This window comes from Strigops habroptila, chromosome 1 (genome assembly GCF_004027225.2).
Source record: "Strigops habroptila isolate Jane chromosome 1, bStrHab1.2.pri, whole genome shotgun sequence".
NCBI classification, from domain to species: domain Eukaryota; kingdom Metazoa; phylum Chordata; class Aves; order Psittaciformes; family Psittacidae; genus Strigops; species Strigops habroptila.
Genome location: NC_044277.2, coordinates 141,437,942 through 141,456,114, shown reverse-complemented (window position 1 = coordinate 141,456,114; position 18,173 = coordinate 141,437,942). Strand labels below are relative to the sequence as shown.

At 41.0% G+C, this 18,173-nt stretch overlaps 1 long non-coding RNA gene across 2 annotated transcripts; it reads right to left on the bottom strand.

Moving 5' to 3' along the window:
* Positions 1–846: 846 nt before the first annotated feature.
* On the bottom strand, positions 847–18,172 carry LOC115618546. Of its 2 annotated transcripts, XR_003994832.1 has the most exons (4): positions 17,992–18,154; positions 16,726–16,819; positions 3,875–4,044; positions 847–3,722 (listed from the first exon to the last, which is right to left on the bottom strand). It is a non-coding gene; the product is annotated as an uncharacterized LOC115618546 (long non-coding RNA). The 2 variants fall into 2 exon arrangements; XR_003994831.1 differs by having other exon boundaries at positions 847–4,044; positions 17,992–18,172.
* Position 18,173: the final 1 nt, after the last annotated feature.

The window sequence follows — 18,173 nt, the reverse complement described above, 5'->3', positions numbered from 1 at the left end:
AAGTCCTCCCAGCTCTCTCCCTGAGACCACCAGCTGTGCCATAGGGCTCTAGACTGGCCCTGAGCCCAGGCAGCCAAACTCCCAGAAGGGGTATGGGGTGCCCTCAGGGCCCTGACACAAGGTGAGTGACTGTCCTCACCCATTTCTGCCAAACAAGAACAGAAGTTACAGTTCTGGGGTTCTCTTTGTCGGTCCCACCATTTGCCTTAAGTGATTCATAAAAGCAGCCATACCTGGTCAGAGTATGTGTCCATTGTGATGTGCTTCCTGCAGTGGCTTCTAGCAGATGCACAAAGAAACAGCTAAGAGCAGAGCAGGCACATAACATCGCTTCCCTGGGGTACTTTCATCAGCTTCCAGTGATCTGTAGGTCAAGGATTTCCTGCACCAGAAGTGGTACCTTTAGGTATAACAGCCCAGATTAATTTTTTGTGCATGAATTTGTCTAATTCCAATAAAAGCTTATATGAACTGCTGGTGCCAAGGGCATCCTGTAGCAATGAGCTCCCCTTCTTAGCTTTTCTCTGTCTATTGAATTCCTCCATGAATCCTTCTAAAAAGCAAAATACTATATACATGTGTAGCTAAATTACTGCTGAATTCTTATGGGTATCTGAGAACAGACCTTTATCTGGTATAGCTATAGAAGTATAGCTGGTTTGAATGATTTGGTTTGAATCAGTTGGTTTGAATGATTTAATACCAGTGTTCACATTCAAATATAGAATTTCAGGCTTAGAGGTACTAGTAAGAGCGCCCTTGGGAAGAAATAATGTAATGTGTTTCTTTTTTGTAAAATCTGACAGCCAAAATGTTGAGCAGATTAAAAAGGAAAGTTAAGGGCATGTTAATAAAAATTTTATTCCATAGAGATACCTCCAGAGACTACAAGAGCAGAGAAATCACAGTGTCAGTGCCATTTATCACTGAGAGAAGACTTGGCGTTCCCACTGTACCTTGTGTTTCTATGGAGAAGGCTTCTCTTGGCTTTCTCCCTATTATGATCAATATGATACACTGAACATGCACAAATGCTGTTTCCAGACTCACTCAAGTTTTCATGATAGAGAATCAGTACATAATTTGTCATTCAGAAAAGAAAATTACAATACAAATACTATATTATTCAGAGCAGCATATAGCTGGGAAATGCTTCCTAACTCTATGGATTATGGAGGAAACTTGAGAAGTAACATTGCAGAACTGGGACAGATGAGGACATCAACAGAATGGTATCATCCACTGCTGGTATCAAACACAGGGACTTTTCCCCATGTCTCTGCAATGTGAACATGCACACTGGGAATTAGGATACTGCACTGTTAGACCTTTGTCGCATTGCCTTTTGAAGTGTAGGAAAACTTCCTCCATCACTGAGTATTTCTTCTTGGCGTTACATGCATTCAATTGAAAGAGTGGTTTTCAAACCGCTCTTGAGAGCTTGCTGGGTGTATATGCCGTAGGGCCCAGCTAAAGACATCACATACCGCATATTTCCAGCCTATCTCGAGTTGCTCCAAGCAACTTCAGGCTGTTGCTTCTCTCCAACAGCAGCTTATCTTGTGAGAGAAGATACCTACTTCCCCATCTGATGCAGAAAGCTGATGCCAGTGGTGCTCTGCTGGCTTTAAAACAGTGATGAAAAAGAAAGCCTCCATTTTCCTCATGCCTCCATTTCAGGGTTTTCCTTGCACGAGTCGCCTCAAGGGCTTCCTGTACACAGAACAATCAACTTTTTGAATGCTCTTGAGCTGCTATGACTTTTGGATGAGAGAATAACCAGTTATGTTTCATACTCTCAGGAGATCATTTCAAAATAGGGTTTCTAGTGGAGTTAGTGGTGTCACTACTGGAGTTAACAGGGCATCTCACCCCCCTCTTCTCCCCAGTTTTCTATTTAAAGCCCATCTTCAGCACATGGGTCTCTGAATCACTCTGTAGATGCTTACAGTGCATGTGAAAGACATAATACTGTTCTACTTCCATTTGTTTTTCCAGGACATCCTATGAAATAACATGATGACCTTTGAAGGTCCCTTCCAACCCAAACTATTCTATGACTCTATGACACTATGATGCCATTATCCCATGATTTACTACTGTACCCTTTTGCTTCTCATATCTCTCCATGCCAGAGCGCAGGAAGCTAACCTCTTGCTCTGTTGTCTCAATGCAATTTCCCTCATCACCTCATGCGAGCTAAGCCCCTATCTTCTTCATCTTTGATACTGCTTTAAATAACAATCTTCAGACTGACTTCACAAAGAGTGCACCGTACTCCCTGCTGTCAATGCAATGTTAGATTCTGTAAATAAATGTATTATGACACACTTAACAAGAAATGATTAACAGTGCAAGAAAATAACATTTGCCTAAACTGTCAACTAACCACCTGGGAAGCCTGCATATAGGAAACATCTGCATTTCTTTTTGCTATATCAGAATTCGATTCAACAGTACTGGGTTATTTCATTCCCTTGATCACTCTTATTACTCTGGAGTGAATGGTGCAAGTTGTGTGCTAGGGAACACCTACATATCAAAGAGTTGTAAAGTAAATGGATTAAAAGGACCTGCAGAAGTCCTTAGCTGAATGCTTCTCAAACCCTTTTCACCACTGGCTCATCAGATCTTAGATGGCACGTTTACCAAATGATTTTAAACCCCATAATGTTAGCAAAATGTACAGCCAAGTATAAGTAAATGAATAAAAATTATAGTAAAACAACTACAGCATGAATGATCCCATTTTAGCCCATGTGTTGTTTAGCCATACAAGAAAAAAAATATGACAAAACGAGATAAGGTATATCTTTCTTTGCTTAAAGTCTGGCTTGTTCTTCACCTAAAAAAAGGCTGAGAAACAGTGACATAGACTATTGCTCTGTCCTAGATTTTGTGTATGTTATTCCTCAGAGTGTTTGCTCTGTAACCGAAGATTTTCAGAGATGGAAATTACACAAGTTCCATGAGTGACACATGGACCAATCTAGTGGGTGGTTGAGCTGAGTAATCTGTTGGTCAAAATGTGGCCCCTGTGATTCGTTCATACAGCAATTTCTGAAGAAAATGAAAATACAAACATAAACCCCATGTGTAATTCACATTCTTCTTTGCTGGAAAAGAGCACTCATTTTCAGAGAGAATTAAACAAGGAATAATTAAAACCTAAACATAAAAGAATGAAATATTTAAAGACATTAGCTCCTGTGACAATTTTAATGACATTACTCAAAACTGCCCTGAAAGTCCATAGAAGCTTTTTAGTACTAGGATGTTAAATCAAGGAACCGAGGAACTAGCATTATATGATACTATGGCATTAGAAGATATTATGATACTAGCCTTTCACATTTGCAGATCCTCCTTTACCCATAAGATCTGAAAGGTGGTTTGACAGTATTATTCTAGACCCTGTCTATAAGTATCAGGGAAAAATGACTGCTGCAGTTGCAAAGCTGGCTGAACCTGTTCAGAAAAGGCTTGTCATGGGAGTAGGAGTGATGGGAGTAGGAGTGATGCTGTACCTCAGGAATTAGTATCACATGCTCCTGCTACTAGCACATGAAAATACACAGCAAAATGTTACAAAACTTGCCTTTTAGTTTCAAGCATAAGCCAAGGCATCCCATCTGCTGTGCTAGGCCAAAAGGGATCTGCATGCTGCTGCGCAAGAGTTGTCAAGAAGTGCAAATGAAGGTGTAGTATGTAGGAGGTAGGTGCTGCTGGTGAAAAAGCAATCAGTTATATGATAATATTATTCCTGTAACAATCCAGTAAAAGTAGCATAAATGGTCATCCCTGGAGGCAATATTGTGCTATAAAACCAAATAGCTTATTCTCCAGGGAATACAGCTCATCTTGCCTGGTTTACCTGAGAAAGTCCACCACTCTTTTTACTTAATTGTCAAAATCAAGTTCTTGGTTGCAGGTATCTGGGTTTGAATGTCTAGATGCTGGGAAGAGGCATGATCAGTGGAGATTCCTCCTCCTGGAATTCATTCTTCCTTCCCAGCTAACACAGTCGTGGTGCTTCGAAGCAGGCTATGAAAGATATATTATATCAGTACAGTTTCAAAATATATATTTGTTTGTTGTGTGCACATGAATTAACAACTCTTTAACATGCTTCAACACCACTGGAAGCAAAGATTTATTACTCAAAGATTCTCTGTATGTAGGTAGGTAAGAACCAACTCTTACTCTTCCTTTTATATAAAAAAGGAAGATAATTTTCTGTCAGTTTAGCTTACTGGACATGAGATGAAAGTTAATCAAATGGCTAGTAAGTAAAGATGGTTAAGAGGCAAATTATTAGATACGAAAAACATTTTTTCAAGTAATCCTCTGAAACACCCTTCAGTGCAAGGCTTCAAGGCTGAACTAAAGGTTGGTCTGCATTCTATGTAACCTTAGTTTGTGAACCTTGATTAACCAAATTTCCTTTTTAAGCAAACAGGTTAATGTCCCCAGATACTGATTAATAATATTGAAAAATCCCTCAATCATGAAATCACTTGGTTATCTGAAATTGTGCTTTGGCCCCTTTCTGCATACGGGTAATCAAGCATATGATACAGTAGAGATGTCAGCTTGTTATTTTACCCAGTAACTCCAGAAATGAGCACTAAATTGGAAGGAATACTGTAGCACAGTTATCTAAAGTTATAAAGTGAAAAGAACTTCTGTTTTCAAGACCACGCAGCTCCTAATGAGTGTTTTAAATTATTACTTACTCTTCATAAGAAATGTCTGGCCTACAGAGTTATCATGTTAGGTTTGACACCGTGGATTAATTAGATGTTAAGCATAACAGGTCAAAAAGAAAAAAGCCTTCTTCAAACATTAATTCTTAAGAGGATCATTTGAAAAATTTGTATGGCAAACTGTTTGCGTGCACAGTGCTCAAAGGAACACAGAGAAACACCAGCATTGCAGGTATTTCCACTCAGCAAGAGAGCCAAACACTCTGAAAATCAGGATTCTGCCCAACCTAGATCTGCAATGGTCATGCAGCTCTTTTAGAGAAACACTTGTATCAATCAGCAATGCCCAGGGGTCATGACCATTTTTCTGACTTCAATGAGAAAATCAATCTTCTGTGCCCCAGGAGATGCTAGTGTGGACACACTTTACTGCCTGCTCTTCTGAAGAACAACTACAAATTCCTCTCTTATCTATTGCTCAGAGTTTGTTGGTTTTTTTCTGTCAGGATTATGTTATCTGTATACAATCGCTGGTGTAGTAAATACCTTTTAACCAGGATATCTTCATGGATGCTAATTAGCACAATTATACTGAATGACAATGAAACTGCATAACAAGCATATATTCATTCAGTGACACAGGGAGTTAAGTATTAGCAAGCTCTTAAGTTAGTGTGAAATGTCGAACTTCAATCTCCTTATTCCTGTAGTTTGACTTCGGTGGGTACTTTATGCCACAGCAAGTCTTTTCAGAAGCACTTTTGTCTCTCTTAATCAGGATAGCTGTTTAATTGAATTGGCTGTCTACCAGTTCAGAGGATTCTACTGATTTAACGTTCAGATATGCTTAGCTTTAGCTAATCAGATATGAAGGTGTGGTGTTCCTGCAGGTCTTTCAGTTAGAAAAACAAGCTTATATGTTGAAGAGCATCGGTTAGAGCAATGAAGAAGATATGCTGCAGGCATTATACATTCCTTAGTGTACCAGACTGCTTTTCTTCCTTCTAAATTTTATATCACTCAAAAATCACTGTTGGAAAAAAACTGTTTTGTTTACATTAAATTATTATATATGTATAATCTGAATGTTTAGGTTAAGAAAAAAGAAACTAAGAAAAGAAGTCCACAATAAATAAGGGGAAAGTGTCTAAATCATTAAAATTGCCTAGCAGCTAGGATGGCTGGTTTTTTCCAGCGACACATCACCAGTCAAAATCACTCTAGAAATAAGGTCACAAACACAATTTCCGTTTCTCCCTGCAGATTCTCTTCATGCCGCAAAAAGCAGAGGAAGAGATGTCTGCTGGAGGGAAAAAAAGAAAAAAATAAAGGAAGGAGAATAAATTACCCCATGAAAGGAATTAATGAACAGTTGATAAGTAGCTTTACTTTCAGCAGCCCACATGTAATTTCAAGACCTAAAGCCAAACCTGGCTGTTCCTGTGGAGGTTTTCAGGGTGTTCAAGAACAGGATGGTCCTCATCTTTCTGGAAACGCCTATACCTCCCCAGGGCACTCAGGAGCCCGGCTCTTGTACTGAAAGCATGAGGCTAGAGGGTTTCTACTGCTATGGCCAAAGATGAAGTGGATGTAGTGCAATAAATCCCTGCCTGTGTGATTGTCCTGCACTTCCATGCCCACCCTCCCGCTGATCCACTACACCTCCAAGAACAAGGCATAAGGTCTGTGTCTGAACACAAACCCTTTCCTGTGGAGTTTTCTCCCTGGCTCTACAATCCTCTGTATTCCCCACATCTCCTTTCTAAAGCAGGGGGCTGTGCTGTGCACTCTGCCCTGCACACTCTTTAGCCAGCCCAGGACAACAAATAACACAACAGAAAGGTTAGTAGGGTTTCTATGCAGAAAAAAAATTATCATTGCTAGCAAATTTTCTAAATTGTGAAGGTGTATTCCAGGTAACAAAAAGGGCTGGGAGAAAGGGGTACATCATCAGGATTTTATTTTGTGCTTCTTAAACTACTCTTGTAGTTTAAGAAGCACAGAGTTCTTTTCTTCTTTCATGGTAGATTTTTTGGTTTCCTCTTTTTGGCCATTAAGCTCCTCCAGTGCGGATATGGAATTTCCTTCCTACACAGGCACATCCTGCGGTTTGTCATTTTTTTGAGCAAACACACAGGCCCAACTCTGCATCACTCAGTAAGGCTCTCAGGTTACCACTGTTTTCATCAGATTATGGCCTGTTACTGTTGGTTACATCATAGAAATAATTCTTTGAAGCGTATCGAGGCAGAAAGTAACCAGCTTTAGCTACAAAGAGATTTTTGTGTGTTAGTGTCTTCGGAGGAGGAATAGGATTATTTTGTAGTCAAGCTCTCCAGTCACTTAGGAGTCAGCTGTACGCTCTTCACACCCGAGCCTTTCGTCTTCCCTTGTTTTGCAATGGCTACTTTCAGGGTCATGTCTTAGGGCTCCTGAGAAGAAATGTACACCTTGGCACATCAGCTCCAGAAGCTGTAAAAGTGTAACAGCATTGATTGATAGACATTTCTTACTTTCTAAAGTACACAGCAAACTGTATGCATTACTTGAGTAAAAACGATTCCAGCTTTCTGTAGCAAGAGGACAAGGGGCAATGGTTTTAAACTGAAAGAGGGAAGATTTAGATTGGACATAAGGAAGACATGTTTTACAATAAAGGTGGTGAGGCCCTTGCACAGGGTGCCCAGAGAGGCTGTGCCTGCCCCATCTCTGGCAGTGTTCAAGGCCAGGTTGGACGGGGCTTGGAGCAGCCTGGTCTAGTGGAAGGTGTCCCTGCCCGTGGCAGGGGCTTGGAACTGGATGAGCTTTAAGGTCTCTTCCAACCCAAACCAGTCTGGGATTCTGTGATTCTTGTTATTCAAATCATATTTCAGAATACTTACAGTATGGAAATGCCCCCAAAAAGTAGAAAAGCATGCCTTTCCTGTCTAATATAAAATTATGGAAACTTTCTAGTAAAATATGAAGGCATATGTACAAAAGATCAGCATGGAATCTTGACATAAACTATATAGGATCTCCTTAATATTTTCTTCAGCTGTGTTTCTAAACTCCCTGCCAAGCTGTTTAGAATGTAAAGAATCTCAAATGATGAACATGATTCATGTTGTTTGCAGAAAAAGCAGGTGATTAATTATTTACAAGAAGATATAGCAAATACGTACTAGATGTCAACTCACATGTAGTTTTGTCCGTCCTGACAGATTGTTGAGGGTATATACACCAGTTTGGTTCTTCAGTTTATCCTGCTTTGATTTCATTCATAACTGACAACTGCATTTTCCCTTTTTATATTGGCAATAAAATAATGTACAAACAAAATTTGGGAGTATACATGCAGCAAATCTTGTAACCAACACTGACTGGATGCCAGACTAGAATCAATTCACTGATAAGTTTGAGAGTGATTAATATGTGTGTGTTTAATTTAAATCCCCAATTTAAAAACATCTATGGCAAGAGAACTGACAGCATAAATAGCACTTCAAAGTGCTACAACTGTTTCTTTCCTGGACTTTGCTTTTGTGAAATGTGTGGGTAAGTTTTTGCTTGGGTACAACATGCCACAAGGTGATGAAGTTCAGATGCCAAATTTTTCAGCCCTTGTTACAATAAGAAATGGTAATTGTTAACGGGGTTTCTGAGGAAAAAGTGGAAGAAAACCCACTTTTTTCAACTGAAAGGAACACCAATAGATGGCTGGATAGGGTACATAGGTTAAATTTTTTATATACCCACACTTGGAATTTCAGTGCACTGTATGTGTACTACTACTAGCCAGGACATGACAAGTAAAATTGCATTTTGGGTTCAGATAATAAAAGAAGTCCCTGTAGAAGGTCCAATGGTTTGCTGGTGCAGGCATTAACTAGACTTAGAAGCTTCTCACTGTCGTACGAGATCTGGTGCCTTCCCTCTCTGAACAACTCTGCCCACTACTCACGGAAAACCTGTAGTCCAGGTCCAGCCTGGCCTTCCAGGCTGGTCTGCTGCCCTGACTGCTTTGCAGTTCTCCAGGAGCCGTGCAGGAGGGATCCTATGTAATGAACACACTAATAGACAAATCTGAGGGCTAACACTGGGAAAGAAGGGGTTCTTGACATTAGGCCTTGTTTTGAAAGACATTATGAAAAAAAGAAGTCACAGCATTAAAAAATACTCTCTTGCATAGATTATGAAGGAAACAATCCTTCAGGAGATCAAATAAATTGAATTATTTCTTTTTATTAGGACATAGCTGCATGAGTTCCCTTGAACAGACTGAATACATATCCTCTTGCATCTCTGAACTCATCTGATTTGGTTGTTTGCCATGGGATGCTGTCTTCTGATCCTTCTAAGTCACTTCCTTTCTCAATGTCAAAATCACAGCAGCATTTTATAGATAAAATAAATTACTGGAAGCTCTCATGTCTTAATTTGTGTATATATACAATCATTGTTTAGTTGACCCTTTCGTCCATTTAAATCTGCCTGGACATGCTGGAAGCAGCCAGTATTTAATGGAAAATGACAAATGCCCAACTGCATTATAGGGTTTTTTCCATTCCCCAGCTCCTTTGGGAAAGATTTCTAAATTAAATCCAACATGCATGTAACACTGTCCTCTGAGATCCAGCATACTGTTCTGCCCAGGCAGATTTCCCAGATATTTGGAAGGTACCTAGTTCAGAACTGATGTTGTCCTGAGCACATTTATTTTTGTGGAGTGATTTTCAGCCTGTAGCAAATTCCATTCTATTTCTTATGGTCATATGCAACATGAATAACAGTACAATTTATTTTTTTTTCTCTGCTCTGCCTATACCTTTCTAGGTAAGAAAACTGCCTCTTTCTTCTATTACTTTAGGCTGTCAATAAAAGTAAAATGTTGCAGTAACCACCCATCATGATTTAGAAGATATTTTCATTGTTTTACAGAAATTAGGCAACTCAGAGCTGACCTGAAGTAGGCTGTATTGACCTGGATCATATTCAAATTAACAACTGAAGGGAGAAATTCTCCAGACCTCATCATTAGTCCGTCTGAAGTAGCTCCGCTGTGGTTTGTAGTGAATTGAACCCTATGAAGTTGGTATATAGAATCAGAGAGAATGGATTCTGGCCCTTTTTTGCCTTCTGCCAAGGGAAAAAAATTAATAAATTGATTATAATGTTAATACTTGACTAGTAGGCACATAAAATAGTGTAATTTTGCTGGGCTTATTCAATGTTCTTCAAAACACAGAAGCGCAAGTTCTTGTTAGAAAAGAAAAAAAAAAGAAAAAAGAGAAATTGCTCTGCAAAAAACTTTTTCTTCATCTTTTGAAATAAGCTCATAGCAATCTGTCTTCATTAAACTGTAAGGGATCTGGCGTGGGTTCTGGAACAGACTCTGGTTCATTTTAAAAGAGGGAAATAGCTCCTAAATACATGGAGCTGTTTTTTGGAATTTATGAAGCAGAACACAAATCTGAGCTGGCAACATTTAACAGTAATAAGGCAATTCTTACATGAGAAAGTTCGTTACAGAATCATTTCATGATGTTTTCCAGCATCTGGAAAATGGAATCTTTTGCAGGCTGGGAATGAAAAATCTTGCTTTAAAATTATCTTGTGTATACCCCAATACACAATTGGTTTAAAATGGAAGCATGACAGAATTCATCCTGCTGCTTTTAATGCAATGGGCTTTTTACTGAAGGAAGAAAATATGTTTTCCTAATGCAGTGCATTTATGCTGGCTGAGCTGCAGCATATGGTGGAGAGTGGGTCTTGCCTGTGCTTTGTTCCTCTGCAAATGTTTTGACGTGGTCAACACTGCTCCTGCACAAGGCAGAACCTGTTCTTGTATTAAAGAGCACTAGGACAAGAATTGCGCCTGGCTCCATGTTGCAAAGAAGAGGCATTTCCTTACAAATGCATGTTTATTCATAATCTGTCATAACTCCCCAAGTGGTCCTTCCTACCGCATCAGCAAAAGTATGGCCCAAGGAGCTTGAAGTCTCTTTGCAGTCTAATAGCCAGAGTGAGCTTGCCAGCACTGAGCGATGTAGATGTGATGTCTATATCCCAGATCACTCTGCTATTCTTTCACTACTCAGGTTTTGACCACAATGAGTTGCGATATGCTGTTTCTCAAAGTGACTGTGCTGGTCAGCCAGTGGATGCTACTACAGTTGAAAATCCAGCAGTTTAGCATCTCGTTTTGCATTTTTCTTTCAGCTTGTCTGCAGCGTGCATGCTGAGAGATTCTCTAAATGATCCAGAGCTGCAAACACTATCACCCCAAAATGCAAGTCCCACAGGAAATATTTTCTCTCTAGGTTGCTCTCCGCTGTTCCTCAAAGCATTTTTTTCTAAAGATGCTGAGGACTACTTGACTTCACTTGCTACCTGAATACTGTCCCCAAGTTTAAAAGAGAAATAAATAAGTTGAAAACAACTGGAAAACAAAACATCCCACTCGGCCTTTTTAAAGACTGCAGAACCCAGAGGATGCTTAGAACCTCTCCAGAGGCATTCGGTCACTCCAAGTCAGCTGCAGTTCCTCACCAGTTACTAAGCTGGCTCCCACAGTCGGCGCTGGTGTAGAAGGAGATGGTGGAGACCAAGGACAAAAGCTTGTTCCCTCCCTTGAGTACTCAGTTCCCCATCTGGCTAAGGGAGCTGGCTGTCATCACAATTTCCCTCTTCTCCAGGCATTATGCAAGGCTCAAATATGTCTTAGGAGTGAGGCCACAGAAAATACAGCTGGGGAATCAGGAGGGGTGTGGGGAGAGGATGGAGATGAACTGTAACTCACAGGGAATTTTATATTTAAAATATACTATACCAGTAAAAATATTAATGAAAAATGCAATTTCAGCTTTACATTAATTTTATAGCAACCTAAAATTACTGTTGTCCAGTAAAAAGCAAGCACTAATGGTTTGAATTTCAGAGACAAGTGAAGTAAGGAACAGTAAGCTCTGAATGGGACATGAGAGAGAGACAGAGAGAAAATATCTTCCAATAAACCTTCGTAGTAAATGTGGGGGTTTTAGGAGACAAAGAGGCTGCAATTCTTGGCCTACCGTTCAACCAGGACGTACAGGTCTGCAGCAAGTTTCTGGCTGAATATTTGTCTCTCTCTACAAGAATTCAGACTAGCTGGTAGCAGCAATTTCTGTTCTGAAATCCAATCTATAATTCTAAGAGACTATCATGTTGTCATGGCTGAGTGAGACCAGAAAAAAGTTTTAATGATGTTAGTAAATAGAGTGATACAGCTGAAAGCCTCGGTTTGCATTTCTGTGCTGGAGAAGACATAATTTCACACTCATTTTTACCCTCCTTATAGGCAACTGAGAACTTCACCACCAGTGAAGTTGGAGGGCAGATATCAGACCTCTTACAGATGAATAATAAGCTGACAGATGAATAATAAGCTGCTACATAGGAGAATGTGATTTACCCTGTATGTTAGAAAAAGTTATTTTTTAATAGCTCTATAATATCAGGGATTCTTTAAAAATACAGCACCGGCATATTAAGATGCATAAATAACAATGCTTTGATATGAAAAAAGCCAAGATATTTTGGTGAACACCCTCCCACTCCTGGATGCATTAAAGCTGCTTTTCTTGAAGCAGTGGAGAGAACAGAGGAAAGGAGAAAAGCCTGGAAATGGGGGAAAGGAAGCAGGAGAAAGAAGTTCTCCAAAGATGAATCTGCTATTATTTGCAAGACCCCTTGGTTATCACCAGCTTACTTATAACTGGATTTGCTAGAGAGTATTCTGCTGAGCATTGTGCCTTACTTTTTTTCTTACTTTCTTGCTGTACCCAGAAACAGCAGTGATGTTGCAATCCTTGAAGTACCTGTGCATAAAAGCAAAGCCCACAGGGAAGCCCAGTGTGTTTTTTTCTATGCACTTTGTGCGCAAGGAGTGAAACCGTGGTTCATTACCTGTCTCAGCCACTCCTTAAAAGCTGAAGAGCTTTTATTTGTGTTTGTATGGCTATGTAGCCATGGCAGCTGCTCATTTATTAGTTGCAACACACATTAAAGCAGGCTGCATAACTAGATTGTGTGGAAGGTGAAGATGCATGCACATTTCTATTTTTAAAGAAAAGTCAATAATCTTTCCTGAGAGCAGGTAATGAAGATGCCAAGCCAAAACAGAAACTGCCATGTATTTAACCATAAAGAAAAAATGACTAATGACTTAATTGCACTGATGTATGTAATTATGCTCTGATATGTCTAACTATGCCAGGCATCTGATAATAGATCATTCACTAAAGATGGGACTGAATCAACCATTTTCCTCTCAAATTTGAATAGCCAAAATCTTTGGCAATATTAGATGCTGTATTCAGACTGGGACTTAGAGCTAAACATAATCACCAACCCCAGCAAGACAGAAGACTTTAGGGAAGGGGAAGGGGAAAGGGAAATGGGAGGAGAAAAATGAAATGCATAAGCTGTTTGGCTGGCATCAGAACTGACTTAGGCCCAGAGAAGGTGGCCACTAGCTGACTTGTGGCTTGTACAGAAGAGCCATTTCAGAGCCCCAGGCAGAGGAATCAAACATAGAAAGGGGGAAATTTACATAGGTTAGTTCTTGATGTTAAAGAGTTACCAAACTTTTATGTGAAGCTCAAGAAGGGCTGACATTTCTCCCTGTGAAATTTCCATAGTTTGGTAAAAAAAAACCCAAACCATTCTTCCTGCTCTGCTCTCACTGCAAGGGGGTGGCCAGTAAACACTATCAACAGCTTACAGGTATGTCTAGGCTATAATAGAGCTTGGCTTTATAGTTTCCCCCTTTTTTTAACCCCCATTGTTAAAAGTAGCCACAGACATGGCAGAAGACTACAGTAGTATCACCTAATGGTGGGAACGCATGCTAGTACAATTTAACTTACTGGGTGCCAGAAATACTAAACTTGGTCTGAATGAAACCCTAACAGGACCATGCCTACGAAAGCATCACACAGGTCTCGATGCTTCTGAGCACATGATGTGGGAGTGCAAGGGAGTGACAACTGACACAATGCGTGACTGAAATCAACTTTGTTTAAAATAAATACCACTCTCCCCTTCCATATGGTCTCTTGCTGAGTTTTGTGACATTGATTTTGTACATGCTGCTGTGGTAGAAGCATCAAGGAGCAAGGAGTTCATATTCCAAAACATTTAGCACACAACTAGGGAACAAATCTGTCAGTACTTTCAAGTCTGGAGACTACACTTCAGGCAATTCTCCTGCTATAGGTACTTTTAAAGAAAGTATTTCTCTCACCCATTTAAGTCCCTGGGATCACTGCCATATCATCGTGCTAAATCAGCAGGACAGACTGCTATCTAGAAGATTTGAGAGAGCAGAATGGTGCTGCAGAAGGTTTTAAAATGTTTATGCATACTAATCAGAGGTAAGATGGAAAAATCTTGAATCCCTTTGCAAATTAGTAACAAAAAAAAATGCCATTCAGATCAAGTCAGTCACAGAAATAAATCTTTTCAAAACCAAAAAATTATCCCAAATATTGACATAATTGTTTAAATGAAAACCTCCCAAGCCCCTTTCAGTAAAACATATGAATTTGAGAGTTTCAGAAGCTTTGTTCTTATTCCAAGATGCTTTAGAGTGGAGATTCATTAAATCCATTTTTTTCTTCCAAAGCAGTTCTGGTTTCATACAACATAAATACCTCCAGAAGCCCTGGAATTAGTGAAATTTGGTTTCCTACAGAGTTGTGTCTCCTGTCTCCTTTCCTTCATTGCCTAATCTTACCTTAGCGCTTTTTGTGGTTCACAGATACAGTTCTTCCCACTGTTACAGACAACCTGCTATTTTTAAACAACTTGCATATTGACCCCTTCCCACTCATTTCTACATATGGTATAAGTTCTTGGTACTGGGGCAGGAGCATTATTGGTCTATAGGACATAATATTGAGCACAATGAGTTTCCAGGCTATTTCCAATCCTCATCCTGATCATAGAATCATCATAGAATCACAGAATCCCAGACTGGTTTGGGTTGGAAGGGACCTTAAAGCTCATCCAGTGCCAACCCCCTGCCATGGGCAGGGACACCTCACACTAAACCAGGTTGCTCCAAGCCCCTGTGTCCAACCCGGCCTTGAACACTGCCAGGGATGGGGCAGCCACAGCTTCTCTGGGCAACCTATGCCAGCGCCTCACCACCCTCACAGGGAAGAACTTCTGCCTAAGAGCTCACCTCAGTCTCCTCTCTGGCAGGTTAAATCCATTCCCTCTTGTCCTGTCCCTACAGGCCCTTGTAAAAAGTCCCTCTCCAGATTTCTTGTAGCCCTGTTTTAGGTACTAGAAGGCTGCTCTAAGGTCTCCCTGGAGCCTTCTCCAGGTTGAACAAGTCCAACTCTCTCAGCCTGTCTTCATAGGGGAGGTGCTTCAGCCCTCTGATCATCCTCGTGGCCCGCCTGTGGACTCACTCCAGTAGGTCCACATCCTTCTTATGTTGGGGTCCTCAAAGCTGGATGCAGTACTCCAGGGTCCTTGAGGACGTCCTTCTCCTCAAGGCTGCTCTCAGTCCATCTTCCACTCAGCCTGTATTTGTGGTTGGGGTTGCCCTTACCCAGGTGTAGGACCTTGCACTTGGTTGACCTTCATGATTTAAACGAGATTTCAGATAGATACTGTTTTTGCTTTTCTGTATCTAAACTCAGCTTCACAAAAGCATCAGAATTCTGATATTTTCAAGACATGATGAAAGGCAAAACTGTTTGCACAGGTATCCATGGATGTTTGTTTTTGAAGGGAATCAGATTTGGGAGACAAGGAAGAAGATTACAATGTATTTGGCAGCTTATTTAATTTCCATTAACTTCAGCATGGTAAACAGCTACCGATTAAGTGTCTCCTTTCACTTCCTGTATACATCTGAATAAATGCTGGCTAAAGATGTCATAGTGAAATGCTAGTTTTTCCTATTAGTTTTCATTTTGGAGGAGCACCTAAAAAGCATGTAACTTAGGAAAGGGAGGAATGGCAGGAGGAGAGCATATACACAACTTGCTCTTTTTGCTATTTTATTGCTCTGAAGCCACAAATGCCCCTCTCCATTTGCTGTGGCCACTTTAGCTTAACTAGAACTAACTCCAATTACAGTGCATGAAAATCTGCCACTATTTTTGCCCCAGTGTCTCTGCCCACTATACACCTGGCAGTATTGCAGGGGATTTCACCCAAAGACAAGGGGCTGAAAAACTGGCTTGAACTGTGGTAACTGTAGCCCAGAGCAACCACGTGCGCAGACAAAACAATATGTCTTAGCTAGGAGACAATAACTAACAGCTTAATACATCTAAGCCAGGAGATAGTAACTAATGGCTTAGCTGGGAGCAAGGTCTGCTTAGTGGAGCTACAAAAAGCCCTTGATATTAGAAAGCTCTTAGTATTAAGAAGCCCTACTCTCTATTGAAAATTGAACTTACCTCCTATGAACAAAGGGAGGGGAGCAAAGCTAAGCTGTGGCAGCTGAGTGATGCTCCTCTCCAGCCATGTCTGGAGCTTGACTGCATGGTGCCTGGCATCCCTTCACAGCCGAGATGGAAGCTCAGTCATGGGAGAAGCATAAGCACCTGTGCACTCTGTTTTGGGAGGTGTAGGCTCTTATATTGTTAGTGTTTTCTGTTCAAAGAGAACGAGAGGCACATCACCAGGGTGGGCTGGCCTCCTGAGCAAACCCTGAGAGGGTCAAACCTTAACTAAGGACTGCTGTAGCTAGAGTCATAGTTTAATGATTTGAGCAAGAAGTAAGTCACAGCATGAATACAGGTTCTGTTCTTCATTGAACACACAGCCAGAGCATAATTTAAGTAGTTTTCATGGGATTTATGCTTACTGAACAGCCTCAGACACTTCCTTCTGAACTTGTACTTCTGTGCATCTGATTCAACTGAGAAAATCTTCCTGCTTTAAATCCATTAGCTTTTTCCATTACAGAAAGCAATCTCTACGTAATTGTTTTGCAGACAAGCTAATGGAGATTTTCTGATTACCCACTTACTGTTTTATGAGACAGTCTATGTCCAACTTAGCCACAGAGGTTCAGCAGCCACTCAGTCTTCTTCCCACACAGCTGTCTCCACCCATGTTATGCCCTAAAAGAAGGGGATGAAGTTTTAGGTTATTAAGAGTAATCAGAACAGCTTAATGTCTGTTTCAAAGTCAAAAAGGGAGCACAGGAGTCACAACTCCACATTCCCTTCTCTACCCACTGTGATAGCAGCTAAACACTGGGGTCAAGAGCATCACTGTTACAGCATGAAGCCAACCTGCCAAGCCTCAAGCAAAGCAGAAAATTCACTCTACTTTCCTTCTCTTCCAGATCTCCCTTGGCAGTACTTGATGCATACCCTGCCTACCACCCAGGTAAAGGTCTTGTGAGTGAACAGTTATGTCCAGATCATGGCATCTCAACGGGAAAAAAAAGGGCACAACTAGGACTCTAGACGGAATCATGCCTAAGCACCAATCTAAATGCCTACAGGTTTCCTACTTTTCACTCTTCTCACCCTACTCCTAGCCCTAACTGTAACCCTAGGCCTGGACCAAGATTTCTGCCCTGTGATGTGCTGAGCCCCTGGGTGCCAGTTGCTGGTGGGAGGGTCTTGCAGGCTGGAAACCCTTGCTCACATAACCCAATCCACTCTGGAGACAATGTGTTTAAGGGACCTCATGCACAGCTTGGTGGAAATATACATTTGGGTATGTTTCGATTGTACAGGCACTGGAATGGGGGACCCAAGCATCACTTTGTTAGTAATGTGTTATTTTTACTAGTTAGCAAAAAAACAACATTGCAAAGGGAAGGATGCACAAACTACCCTGGGGTTCTCCTTGCTCTCAAGCACTTAGAAATCAAACCATAAGAAAGGCCCCCTTTTGTTTCACTCTGAACTTTCTATGAAAAGCCTTTTTCTCATATTTCAGATACCTGAAACCTTGTCAGGATTTACAGACCTAGTAGTGAAGTAATCTAAAAAAACCTCACCACAGGCATCTGATGCTAAGCATTAGGATGAGGAAGCACAGCAGCTATTCTGCTTGTTTGGCCAAAAGAAGGTCCTGACTGATGCATCTAATCCCCGTTCTACCAACACACTAATCTCCTCCCAGTACTTTCTGATCCACACAGCTTGCACTGCATCCGTACCAAGCTCAGGGAAGTAGATACGCTGTACCCCCCTTCAGCTCTTCCCTGACGTTGCTAAATAGGCAAAATTAACTTAAAAGCTGTCCAAACGCATCACTGTTCCTCCTACCGCCGTACCCTCTTCTCAAGCACAAAGCACACAAGGACGATTCCCTCGCACGGAGCACAACCAGCAAAAAACCCAGAAGAGCCCGAGCCCAGGCCACAGCGAAAGCCGAAACAGCGTCGCCAAAGCAGTTACCAACACAACCCTCCCCGCTTTACGAGCGGCAGGGCGGGCGCCGCAGGGGCGGGCCCCG